Source organism: Desmodus rotundus, chromosome 1, assembly GCF_022682495.2.
Source record: "Desmodus rotundus isolate HL8 chromosome 1, HLdesRot8A.1, whole genome shotgun sequence".
Taxonomy (NCBI): domain Eukaryota; kingdom Metazoa; phylum Chordata; class Mammalia; order Chiroptera; family Phyllostomidae; genus Desmodus; species Desmodus rotundus.
Window position 1 is genome coordinate 2,849,726 of NC_071387.1, and position 12,962 is coordinate 2,862,687.

Below are 12,962 nucleotides of genomic sequence, written 5' to 3' on the forward strand. Positions count from 1 at the left end.
TGTGATGTCGGGATCCCGTCTGAGTTCGACGTGCGGCCGAGCGGATTCCGGAGTTGGACCCCCCGGGTGCACCGGGCGTGTGCAGATGTGGGGGCGGGTCTCGGGCGAGCGGGGAGGTGGGCCTGTAACGGTCGACGCGACAGTGGACAGCGAGGCAGGCGTCTCGGCTCCCCGGGGAGTGCGGACTCTTCCTCCGGACCGCCTGGTGGAAACTTGGGGGTGTTTGTACGAGATGTAAGTGGAAGACCCCCTCTTACCAAAGCGAACGTTCACCCGGAACACTCTGACGTCACGTGCCGGGAAGGCGGTGATGTAAGCTTTCTCTCCTTCGCGCGTTTCCTGGCACCGTGAAGCCGGGGTGCGCTCCCGAATCCCCGGCGAGAGCCCCTGGGCTGGGAGCGAGGCCCTCCGACTGCTGGTCGCCGGTGCGGCCCGGTGGTGTCTTCCTAGGACGCGTCTAGCAGGTGCTTGTCTGTCCGCGCGCCGCGCGCCGAGTAGTGCGGACCGCGTTGGGCCCCCCCTCCCCCCGCACAAGGCAGACCCCGCAGGTGGCAGGTAGACGTGCATATGCTGTCGGGGGGTGGGGGGGCACCCTGAATGTGCGCGTGCATTTTGGGAGGAGTCAGAGGTGACTGATGTGCACCAGAGGTTGAGGACCGGTGCCTTCAGTCTTCAGTTTGGCTGGTTTTCTTTGAATTTATAACTTACTGCAGGGCACTTTAGAAAATAGCTTCTGACCTCTGGTATGTGTGGAGTGGGGTGAATTCTGGGCTCCGAATCATAGCCGGCTTGACGTGACGGCTCTGTCTCCTTTTAAAGTTTGTTGGGGTGTAGGCGTGCTTTTTTCTGGGCCCCAGGGCCACGGTGGGCCAAAATCAGCTTCTGCTGGAGTTAATTGGGCGTTTTGGGGTGCAGATGAGCCAGATACAGCCATGTATCAGTCGTTTCAAGCTTTCTGAAAGTCAGATAGCTTTCAACTTTGGGCAAGTCCCTGAAGTTCCAGCATCAGTTTCTTCATCTGTGAAATGAGTCGGATTGAAAACCAGAGTGTTCCTACATCTAAAATTCTGTGATTTAAGGCTCTCCTGCTGCTTCAGTTAAATATTCTGAGTAAACCGATTGAATCAAAGTGTTAATGGCTTTATAATATCTAAGCAAATTGGTGACTTGTAGCTTGACCTGTTTATCTTTTCCTTTATATCACAATATTAAATTTTTTTTTTTTTAATTTAGAGAGGGGCAGGGGAGGCAGAGAGAGATGGAGAGAAACGTCAATGTGCGAGCAATACACAAGGGATACATCCATCGGTTGCCTCTCGCACCCCCGAAACTGGGGACCTGGCCCACAACCCAGGCATGTGCCTTGACTGGGAATTGAACTGGCGACCTTTCTGTTTGCAGGCCGGCACTCATTCCACTGAGCCACACCAGCCAGGGCTATATTATATTATTTTTATTTTATTAATTAAATATATATTTTTAATTTATTTATTTTAGAGAGACAGGAAGGGAGGGAGAAAGAGGGAGAGAAACATTGATCCATAAGATACATCAACTGGTTTGCCTGTCACACGCCCCCAGCCAGGGACTTGGCCTGCAGCTCAAGCATGTGCCCTGACTGGGAACCACACCGGTAACCTTTTGGTCTGCAGGCGGGTGCTTAATCCACTGAGCCACACCAGCCAGGTCTATATCACATTACTTTTAAAAGGTAATTTCCTTTAAGTTTCTCTTTGAGAGACTGGTTTTATTTGTATTAGTTTTGTTTGTCATTTAAGTAGCTGCTGTCCTGAAAGAAGTACACTCAGCAGTCAGGCCTGTAGCTCTTTAGTTAGTTTATACTCACTGGGTTCTTTCCGTAATGGTTCAATAGAATTTCGTTTTCATGAAATACTCGTTTTTCCTCTTGCAAGTTGGTCTGAAAGAGGTCTACCTACCATCAGCAATTTTCTGATTTACTTCTTATGCCTATAGTTACTAGAAATTAACGTCTCTTTTTTGGGGAAGAATAAAAAAAAATCATTACCTATTCGTTCATTCTCAGGACTGCTGTTTTTTTTTCTTCTCTTGTGCAGTACTAACTTTTGTTCTATACAGCAAAGTAGTAAAAGGTACCAAATATTTTTAAAGGTTAAATGAATTCAGATTGGCATCTGATGAGTAAAGTGCCTTGAAAAGCAAGGTTTGATCCAAACAAGGCACGGTGGCTTCTGGCCCAGACCTCACGGGTCACTGTGTAGAGATAGTGGCAGGCAAGACCATGGAGTGTTTGAGTGATGAGGGCCAGGGCGCCCTTCTGCTGGTGAGGGCAGAAGGCACAGTGGCGAGTGATAAGGAAGGACAACTGTGCTGACCTTCGTGCCTGCAGTCAGGGAGCCCTGATTGCCTTGGGAGTTTCTCCAACACAGTAACCAACGTGAAATGTATACATTTTAAGTTACAGAAGGGTTTTATCAATGTTTCAAATACAAGTTGTTGAATTGATAGACTCCTGAAACTTACGTATCCAGCAATACATTTTGTAGTAATATTTTAATAATAGAGTTTATATTTATTGAGTACTTATGAACCAAACACTGTTCTAATATTTTGCACATATGATCCTATTAACTCTTCCCACAGCCTTGAGAGACAGGATAGGGAGATGTGGAAACCGAGGCTTAAAGGCACTTAGTTGCTGAGCTGGGATTTAAACCTTGTTGTTGACTCCAGAGCCCCCCAATTTAGTATTCCACTGTGTTAAACTGCCTGACCTGTAATCTCGTAAACTAACTCATAGGTCAGTGGTTCTTAACCTTTTTTGCGGGGCAGGGGAGCTCAGTTCCCCTCTGAAAATCCAGGGAAACTATGCAACAAATATCCCTTCCCGTTCCGTCACCACCAAGAAAATTCAGAGATGTGACGCACTGCAGCTTCGGGAGCCCCGCAGCCCCAGCTCGGAGCTCAGCTTACCCTTCTAGGTTGGCGGTGCTCCGCCTTTTCATCTCACGCACACACAAAGTAATTACTACAATTCTGTAGCACCAACCCCCCCCCCCCCCAGTTTTTGTTGACCTGACAAAAAATAGGTATAATTTTGATTCATTCACACCAGGCGACTATTGTTGTGTTGGCTGTTGTCATTTTTTTTATTTGCCCATCTAAGGGGAAAGAGGTCAGTGCCCTAACTAAATGGTCAGGTACTGCATGTTTTAAAAATTTGTAGGGCATACTGGTTGAAAAATTGCTGTTCTAGATAAATTATTGCTCTTAAAAATGGACTTGGGCTTTATTAAAAGCAGTTTCTCCCTCACCCCTCACCCACCAATAGGTAGGAAAAACCCAGGTCTCTTAAAGATGAGCCCATGTACTGTTTGTATTATAAATTATCTTTTCAAACTTTTATATTGAAAGGTTTGTTACACTTCACTGGAAATTCAGCTTTAGGTGCCACATTAAAAAACAATCAGCAGCGGAGAGCTCAGGCTTGTAACTCGCTAGGTGCTCATCAGGGTTGGCATTCCGTCCGTGCTGGCGCCTTCAGCACCTGGCAGAATTCCATGGGGCTTTTTCCCAAGGGTTATGTACTGTTTTTTTCCCTTTGAACCTCAAAGTACATATAAAAGTACATATTTAATGTTTCTTGCCTTCATCCTTTTTTCTTCCTGAACCAACCTGTACTCAACCTGTACTGGGCGTCAGGACCACCCAGGAGACCCATTCCTGCAGTCTGTGCCTCCAAGGCCCGGGCAGGGCCCAGGAGCTGGCCTTCCCGACACATTCCAGGTGGAGCCGGCGATGCTGGCGTGAGGCCCGCGTTGCAGGACCACTTCCCGAGTGATCAAACGCTGTGCCTCTGTTCCGTGGGTGTCCCTGCTTTGGTGCTAAAGAAATCTTAGTTTGCTCAGGTTTCTGTTGGGGGAAGCTCCGTATAGTGACTTGTGACACATACATGGTATCTGTCTGGTCTGTGTTTTCTTGGTAAATGATTTTGTTCATGTTAATAGAAAGTCAAAACATGAGAGGCATTATCTGTAGAAGAAGTATGCCTTTCTAAAATCAAGCTCCATGCCTGCAGGCAACCTTTGAAATAGGACGGAAGCTTCAGCAAATTGCCCCTCAAGCTCCCTGAAGGCAGAAGCGTGAGTGGGATCAGGAGCTCTGCTGCCCAGCGGAGGTGACCTTGAGGAGGACCGGCGCTGCTGTGGCCGTGAGGCCACACGCGACTGCCTGCTTTGGCAGGTCTTGCCGTCAACTGCTTTACTCACACACTGAGTCGTACTTCTACCCCTTCCCCTTCCCCTCTGCGGTGGGGGTGGGGACTGGAGCTCGAGTCTCACCCTGTGTGGATGCATGTGTGCTGAAGGCAGCACCTTGCTCTAAGAAACCACTCAGAGCTGAGCGTGCTAGTGCGAGTGCACTAGTGCCTTACTGTACCATTGACGTAGTAATACATGTTTCTGCTTCACACGTGCTGCACTTGGCAATGAAATAGTTCATCTGGGCCCGAACCTGGGCCTGAACTGTCTTTGGGTTACTTTGGATAAAAACCTAAATGCAGAAAACATGTATAGTGAAGAGATAGTGGCCTTCATTTACACCTGTAGTTGTGGTTTCTAGCACAGACTAGCGTGTACAAAATTATCCTGGGCAATATGCTCGCAGGTACCTTTTCTGTGTGACTTGCAGTTCTGGGACCCTTAGGGGTAGGAGGCCACACACAACGCTGGCTTTCCAAAAGTCTGAAGGCCTGGAGGTGCCAGCCGCTGCGTCCGTACAGGGAGTGTCACTCCCGGCCCTCTCCCAGCCTGCCGTGCGTCTTGCTGAGGGCAGATGTGTGACAAACGTGCGTGGGTCCTGCACACGGCAGCTGCACGCGGCAGGTGTGCTGGAGTTGGTGTGGCACCCCAGGTACACGGCCATCAGTCTGTAAACACCCGGGGTGTGAACGGAAGGTGACCTGCGAAAGCAAGCTGGCCTGTGTTCCTTCTCTTTGGTCTCAGGGTCCTGGAGCACAGGGCCCTCCTCTTCCTCAGATCTGCCGCGTATTTTTGTTCAGAGACTGCGTGTAGACATGCGGTTGCATTCGGGGGAGAGCGTCTCTTCAAGCGGTCAAAAGGGAAAACGTAGATCGGGGGCATTTCTTTCTCATTTTGGCTTTTGAAGCTAAGAACATGGATTGACCCCCGATGCTGTGACAGGTGCTTCCCTCCATCCCCCTTGTGGTGTGCACACCTTCGATGAGAGGCTTCTCTGTTCCTTGCTTCTGATGAGGAAGCTGTGGCTCACGCGTCACTTTATTGACCAGAATGGTGCTGCCCCAGTAGGGCAGGACTTAAGTATAAACCAGTAAATGGACAAACACCTAGAACGTCAGTCACGGCAGGCAGCCTTTGACACGCCAGTGTTCCAGCATCACAGGGGAGCTGACGGACCGCCCTGCAGTGGTTTTGTAGTGCAGCGATCCTGGCGTCCAGGAGACTTCACGTTGAGCATTGGACAAAGACATTCTGACCCCCTGTGCCGGCGCCTTTATCTAGGACAGGGATGCCGGCCAGGCAGGCTGCAAGGTCTCACCTCGTGCATGCCCTGACTTCACCCTCGCCTCAGGTGCAGCCTTCAGGTCAGAGGCCCAGCTGAGGTTCACGGGAGGAGAGAGAAGTCTGTGTGGCTCACTGTGCTCCAGCTGGCGGAAGGGTCCCGAGGACCAGAGGCCCCCGTGTTCTGTTCCAGCTTGTTCCTCGGTGACCTGACAGTGGCCGGGCCAGCATGCCCTGTCCGATAGGCCGGCTGCCCCCAGCCCTGCACACAGTTCGCATGTGTCCCTGAGGCACATGGTGCTGGTGCCTGGAGTGGCTCCTCAAGGAGATGGAGTCACCTTGTCTTCTGGGGTGCGAAGTTTTAGTTGTTGGGAGAGTTGCTTGGTCCCCTGGTTCGGCTTGGACCAGGATGGTCCGTGGGGGGCTTGTTGCAGGGGTTCCCACGCTCGGGAGTTGGGTGCATGTGGTGTGCGAGGCTCAGCCCTCATGCTCCACCGTCAGCCCGGGGATGGCCACCAAAGGAGCTGCTGGAACCTTCGCCCACAGAACGGGGTCATTTGCCCCTCATGTGGCAGACGCTGACGTAGGCCATGGGTGTCCGTTGGTGGACCAGTTGGTCCGTGTCCTCGTGGAGCTGTCAGCGCAATGGTCAGTCCGTGCCTCAATCCACTTCGAAGGGCCCACGTGTTAAAAGCAAGCTGGAACGTATAGATTACATGGGGTCTGGTGGAAGGAGGGCCACTGAGTGCGGTTGGCAGGGTAGGCGACTGCCTCGCACGAGATGGGCGGCACTGTGAATGTTTCACCTGAAATGTCGTGTGGTGTGCGAGAGTGTGACTGTTACGTTACAGAATGACATGCGTATGATTTTGTAGTAAGAGATTTGGCATAGATTCCCAGCTCATTAAAAAGGGGAGTTATTTGTGCCAGACCCTGCAGATACTCACACTGGGCACAGATATTTGATACGAGATAGTGTGGACAGAAAGCAGGGTAAAAGCGGGGAGAAAGGAGAGAAATGGCGGCTCTTCACAAATACTTTATGCTTGTCGTGGAAAAGGACTGGCTTACGGTTGGTGTTTGGAGGCAGACTCCGCTTTGCACATTTAGGGTTATTTTAACTCCGAGTCAGTCAGTCAACAGGTACAGCGAGTCTTCACTTAACATCGTTGTCAGTTCTGCGACTTTAGGCAGCACGACAGACAATGTGACCATTTTTATCGTCGGCTGGTTGACGCAAAGGGGTCGAGGTCCTACGGCGTCTCAACATGATGTTGGGGGGGATGGGGGGCTGTTGGAACAGCCGTCGTACCCGATGCCGTGGCGGCTGTGGAGGTGCCATGCTGATAGGCCACTCTCTCTTGCTGGACGGAACTCGTGGCCTAGTGGGGGAGACAGGGTCAGTAACCAGTCACCCCTGTGTAATGGGGTTGTGGTTACGGACACAAAGAAATCAAGGCTGCTGAGAGCGTGTCACAGGGACCCTGACCCAGCCTGGGACTTGGGAGTGGAGGGAAGTGAAGGCGTCTCAGTTGAAGGAGATTTTTAAGCTGAGGTTTGAAGGGTAAAGGCTTAGCTTGAGGGGCAGCAGGTTCAGACATGGGGGTGGGAGTGGCTTGGTTGAGAGACTGAGGGGCTAGTGGGGCCTGGTGGGCGCGGGTGGTGAGCGCTGGGATGCTGCAGCCCACGCAGGGCCTCGCATCACTCCACTCTTGGGGCTGCCTCCCCGGCTCCTAGAGTCAGCACTCTGCCACACGCTGCGCAGGGACAGGGGGACGTGACATCTCCTTCAGTCCCCGCTCAGCCCGTGAGGAAGAGGCCACGACCCCTCCTGCCTTGCAGGCGGGTAACTAACATAAGGTGGACATCAGAGACTTAGGATAAAGAGCCACAAGCTGCGTGGCTCGTAGGTGGAAGAGCTTGGGCTTGCACTCGGGACCCTCCTGGTGCTGGAGCCTCTCCAGAGCTTTTACGTCCTCTCCATTTGTTCATAGCTCCAATGCAGACAGTTCGCCAAAGGCAGACATTGCAAGTTCCACACAACACAAAGAGTTTGCCAGCAGCCAGCTGTCCAGAAATGTAGACAGGGAGAGGCAAGTGTGCCCAGTGAGCCTGTGTCTCCCGTGGCGAGCGGACGGCCACCTGTCGGAGCCAGAGCAGGAGGAGGTGGGGCCCGATGAACGCTGGACTTCTCTGATAGTGCCTGCGTTCCTCCACCTCCCGCCCCGGTAAGATTGTTATTTACACATATGTGTTTTTTTCCCCCTCCAGTGACCATGAAGGACCCCAGGTTGACAGCACTGGAAACTGAAGTACTAATTGTCCCCAGAACAGGTAAGGGATCAACTCAGTCCACTGGTTCCGGCAGGCAGAAGGGGATCAGTCGTCTTGCCCGCGGCTATACTGGTGCATACGTGTTTCTTCGCACACAGGGTTTAATGCGTATGGTTTCAGCTGCTTGCTGGGAACTGGACCGTCTGTGGCACAGGTGGCAAACACAAGGCCCGTGGGCTGAACCAGGCCCTCCACCTTGTTTTATTTGGCCCCGCACCTTGTTTCTACCCGCGCAGTGCTGAGCTCTCCCTTAACTGTTAAGGGTAGTTACATTTCTACAGTCCTAAAATTATATTCAGCCCTTTGAAGGCAACTGGGAGGCTGATGTGGCCCGCAGTGAACATGAGTTTGACGCCTCTGGTCTATGGCATAAAGTAATTGGTCGAGTTACTGGTGATTATTAATTGCTTATTCGGTGCCGGCACTGTTAAGTGCATTACTTTTCTTCACAACCACACTTTTGATGCACCTGCTTTTTAGAGATGCAGAAGCGGACTCTGGGATGCTAGCTGCTTTCTCTGAGGTCACGTGGCTAGTGCCTAGTGGACCTGTGACTCCAGTCAGTTCTAACAGCTGAGTTTGTTCCTAATCGCTACATTCAGTGGAAGCCTGTGAGTTGGAGTGAGTCATTCAACTTGTGCAGAGGTTCTCAGCCCAGGCCAGCCATACAAGTGCCCTTGGGTCTGTGAATGTAAATTCAGTGTACACCACATGTACAGCCTGGATGCTGCCCCATGACCTGCTCTGCAGCGGGGCCCGGGCCACAGGCTCACTCTGTAATGTGCATCCTGGGCGGAGCCCCCAGACTGGTGAGTTAGCATCTATGTCTCAGCCTGGCTTTGTTGGTTTCATTAGTTCTGGGGATGACGGGTACGCTGTGGTGGGGGCTCTGGGGACTGGAGGGTGCACAGACCCCTGGGTAGGAACTTCCCAGGGAGTGAGGCACTGGGTTCCTGTGGGAGGGTGTGGTCTTAGTGGCCTGACCAACCGCTGAGCTGGGAGTCAGTCTGCAGCACCGCTGTCTGGGGGGCAGGCGCCGGGAGGGGGGGCGCGGTGTGTGCTGGCGCTCACTCAGGGCCCCTGGCTGCCTCCCCTGGCATCGCAGGGGCTGTGCAACAAGCAGGGTTTTGCCTTGGAGGTCGACGCCGTTCACAAATCAGGACTTAGTGCGGGGTGTCTGACAGAAAGGTGGGGGAGCGTCGTTCTCAAAAGTAGAGGCGGCTTTCCAACTTTGTCGTTTTGTTGAAGTTTTGTGTGTGTAGTTAACACTGTCCCTCCCTAGAAACCCACGGAACATGAGTTTGAACCCGCATCGTGTGGTCAGGTGTTCCCGTCATCGAGGCCCAAGCTGAGTAGCACATACCATAAACCTCAAATTCTGTTAAACATTTTTTATTATTTTGGGTTTTTTTCATGATTTAAAATTCAAGTGACAGGCAGACATTCTCTTTCTGATCCATCCTCACAAGATGCGAGGCGCTCCCAAATAGGACGTTTTCTCGAGAGCACAAAACGAATGCAGTTCTTAAGGTTATTTTGTTTCTAGTAAATGCTAAAAAAATTCTATAGAAGTTAAAATTAAAATATAATTTCCATCATTTAGCCAGGTGTTATTAAAATTTTTGTAAATATTGGGCTCAAAGAATAATTACTGTTACTTATAAAGTTATATAGTTAATCCACCCTATTACTGTTCATATTATTAGTTAATATATTTATTTGGAGTTCTTAACTGATTTTGAATATAAAAGTCACGTCATTTACAGAAGCTTTTATTTTTTTAAGTATACATTGGTACTTAAACTGACAGAATTTCAACCTATAAAATACAAAACTTGCATGTTACTTCTAGAAAGTTCTGCCTTTATTTGAAAGTGATCATTCGGGTATTAACAGTCATTCTGAATGCACGCCTTACTGACATCACGTACGCTGGATGACGTGGTGATGACGTGGATGTGCCGTTGTGGATGGAGCTCACACGTGCGCACGCATGCAGTCAGGGAAGCCAGAAGTGCCGCTGAAGTCGGCGGTGGACGGTTCAACTTCCACACTTTCCAAAGACCGAGGCCACACGTAGCCAGGTACCGCGTTTGGGCCAGTATGGAGACCGAGACCTGCAAGACAGTCCTCCATGCGTGGGTGTGGGAGGAGAGCATGCCGGGGTGCGGGGGGCAGTCCGTGCAAGGTCCTCGCCAGGAGCTGGTTTCCTGGGGTTTCAGAAACCAGAGACCAGAGGGGAGTGCAGAGGCGGAGTGGCATGAAGTGAAGGCGGAGGGAAGTTGGGGGGTTTGTAAACGGCCTACTTACATGGAGCCTTGCGGGCTGCTCATGAGTGTGGCTCTTACTGGCTCGCTCCGTGGGCAGCTGCGGAGTGGCTTTAAACAGGGGAGGGATGTTGAATCTGAGTTCTACACTTTAGAGTTTCTTGTTTGGTGTCAAGTGAATTGTAGAGGAGCGGGGTACAAGCAGGAAGGTGGTGAGGGGCCGCTGCTGCCTTGTCTCCCGGGGCAGTGAGGGGGCTGGGGCCGGGTGACCACAGAGGGCTAGTGACATCAGTGGTTTGCTGATGGGTTAGATGTGAGGGCAAGAGCGGTGGAAGTGACAGGGATGTCACCTGGATGTTTGCTGTAGACTGATGGTCATGCCTTTTACTGAGACCCAGAAGACTGGCAGAGGGACAGGTTTGGAGTGGGTAGTGGGTGGTGAACGTCGTGGCCCCTTAGTATAAATAGCGTCATTGGTAGCTCTGTGCTGTGGCATGCGGCCACTAAAGATAACACTGAAGTGGATGGAATGTGGCCTCGGCGTGTAGCTACAGAAATGTGTTAACCCAGATACTCACTTCTGGCTTGTCCTGGCTCCTCTCTTTCCTGGACCTGGTTCTTCCCAAATGGAAGAGAGACTTCCACGTCATTCTCAGACATCCACGGCTGGAAGTGGGTGTCTCATGTGCCCGTGGTGCTCACCGCTGAGTGCCCGTTTCCAGCACCTTCCGTAGGCTGCGAAGTGTGTTTAGTGCGCGTGCCTCTCTCCACCCCCAAGTCCTGTCTGAGCCGGTCACGGCCTCGGGGGCCCTTGCCGAGTCCGTCTCCTGTGTAGCGCCTGCACTCAGGCCCGCAGGAAATGTTTGCGGGAGTTTGAAGAGGGGAGGTGCTCTCACCTCAGGACTCACTCCAAAGGCTTACGATCTGACTCTCATGAGGGACTTGAGAAGGTCAGGTATCCTGAGCTTGGGTCACATAAATGAAGAATCTCACACAAAGCCCAATCTTTATTAATTTTTTCTGGGGATTAGAAAATACGGTTAAAAGGTAGAATTTTAGATCCAAAGAGAAAAGCTTGTTGCCAAAAATACTCTAATGTGTTTTAGGTAAAACCTCATTTTTGGCCTTCTGTGAAGCATTTGATCAGACGAGATCGGGCGCGTTCGGGGTGGTATGGCCGTAGACTCTGAAGCATTTGAAAGAGTAGGCTTCAGAAACCAGACTTTTATGCCTACATTATATTTGCAAACTGGAAGGTGAGCTTGATAGTCCCAGCCAGTCATCCCTGACCACTGCCAGGTGGCCTGGGTGGTCGCCGCCTTTGTTTAGGATGGAGCTCATGTCCCTGTGCCTGGGAGGACCGCCTGCCCCACAGGACTGCCTTCCGAATACACAAAAGGCAGCAGCACGTCTGGAGACTGAGGCCAGGTGAGGAGCAGTTCTGCTGGAACAAAACCCAACTCAGTGACAGAGCGCTTTTAAATCTGAGGGTCATCTGTGATTTCCCCGGAGTAGAAACGAACAGGGGCCGGGAGGTGAGCATGGTATTAGAGAGCCGCCTGGAAAGGGGCCTCGAGGGGCTGCTCACCAGCGCTCTGCGTGACGGCGCACAGCGCTGCTCAGTGTGTGCCTGGCAGTGCCAGCCCCTGCTCCGAAGGGCGCCACGGGCGGCGTCTTGGGAGCCTCTCCGGAACCCGCAGGCTGCTGCTCTCTTCACTGAGAACAGTAATGTAGTGCCGCTCACAGGAAGGTGGAACTGTTTCTCTTCTCAGTTCTGAACTCTTTTTACGATAAAATCTTACCAGCTGTAAGATTCTGAGCCCTTTCAAATTGTCCTTGTGATTGCCCTGGCCAGGTGGCCCAGTTGGTGGGGGTGTCATCCCGTGCACCAAAGGGTTGCAGGTTCAATTCCCGGTCAGGGCACATTCCTAAGTTGCGGGTTCTATTCTTGGTCAATGTGCATACGGGAGGTAACCGATCGATGTTTCTCTCTAAAATCAATGATATGTACATATATCCTTGGGTGAGGATTAAAAAAAACCCAAAACCAAATTGACTTTTGTGATTTACCTGTAAGGTTTCTATTCATAAGTGTGACCCAGCAACTTCCTACTTCATGATTTGCTATCAAAAATGCATTTAGACATTTTAATTGGTTTTTCTGGCTAACGAACTTCTGGTTCACCAAGAGCCAAGCCTGTGGGTATTACCAGGTTATAATTGGACAAGAGCATAGGTGGCGGCTGACATGTGCCAGTGTCTGGTGTCCTTACGGGAAGGCTTAGCTCTTGACATAGTGCTTCTCGAGTGGGCTTCTGTGTCACCCAGGCAGGGATTGCTAGGTGCCCATCAAAATGCAGGTTCCTGAGCCCTGGCCGTGATGGCTCGGTTGGTTAGAGCATTGTCCTATAGCCAAAAGGTTGCTGGTTTGATTCCCGCTCAGGGCATGTACTTCGGTGGTGGGTTTGATCCCTGGTCCTGGCACATACGATCCCTCGGCCGGGAGGAAACCGGTCAGTGCTTCTGTCTCGCATTTATATTTCTCTCTCTCCCTTCCTTTCTCTTAAAAGCAATGGGGGAAATGTCCTCAGGTGAGGACAAAAAAGAAAAAAGGAGATTCCTGAGCCCAAAATTCAGTTCTGGAATGGGTCCAGGAAATTGCATTTCCAACAAGCATCCCAAGTGATTTTGATAGACACTAAAGTGCACAAGCTTCTAGTTTAGCTTATTCAAAGAGATAGAAAAAGGTATATTTTAATATGGCTGCAAGTGACATATACTTATCGGCCTTTTGAATTTGGCCGCCTGTGTTCTGCTTTACCACGTGACCTCGGCGAGGCTA

General features: G+C 51.1%; 1 protein-coding gene across 4 annotated transcripts in view; it reads left to right on the forward strand.

Moving 5' to 3' along the window:
- TSC1 (TSC complex subunit 1) overlaps positions 1-12,962 on the forward strand; it is a 42,149-nt gene that overhangs the window by 1,409 nt on the left and 27,778 nt on the right. For 2 of the 4 annotated variants that reach the window (XM_045196715.2, XM_045196714.3), the window contains exons 2-3: positions 7,791-7,853; positions 9,750-9,937. The gene's annotated coding sequence lies outside the window, so the exon portion shown is untranslated. The remainder of the gene's footprint in view (positions 1-7,790; positions 7,854-9,749; positions 9,938-12,962) is intronic. The other 2 variants (XM_045196713.2, XM_024562147.4) reach the window with 1 other exon arrangement.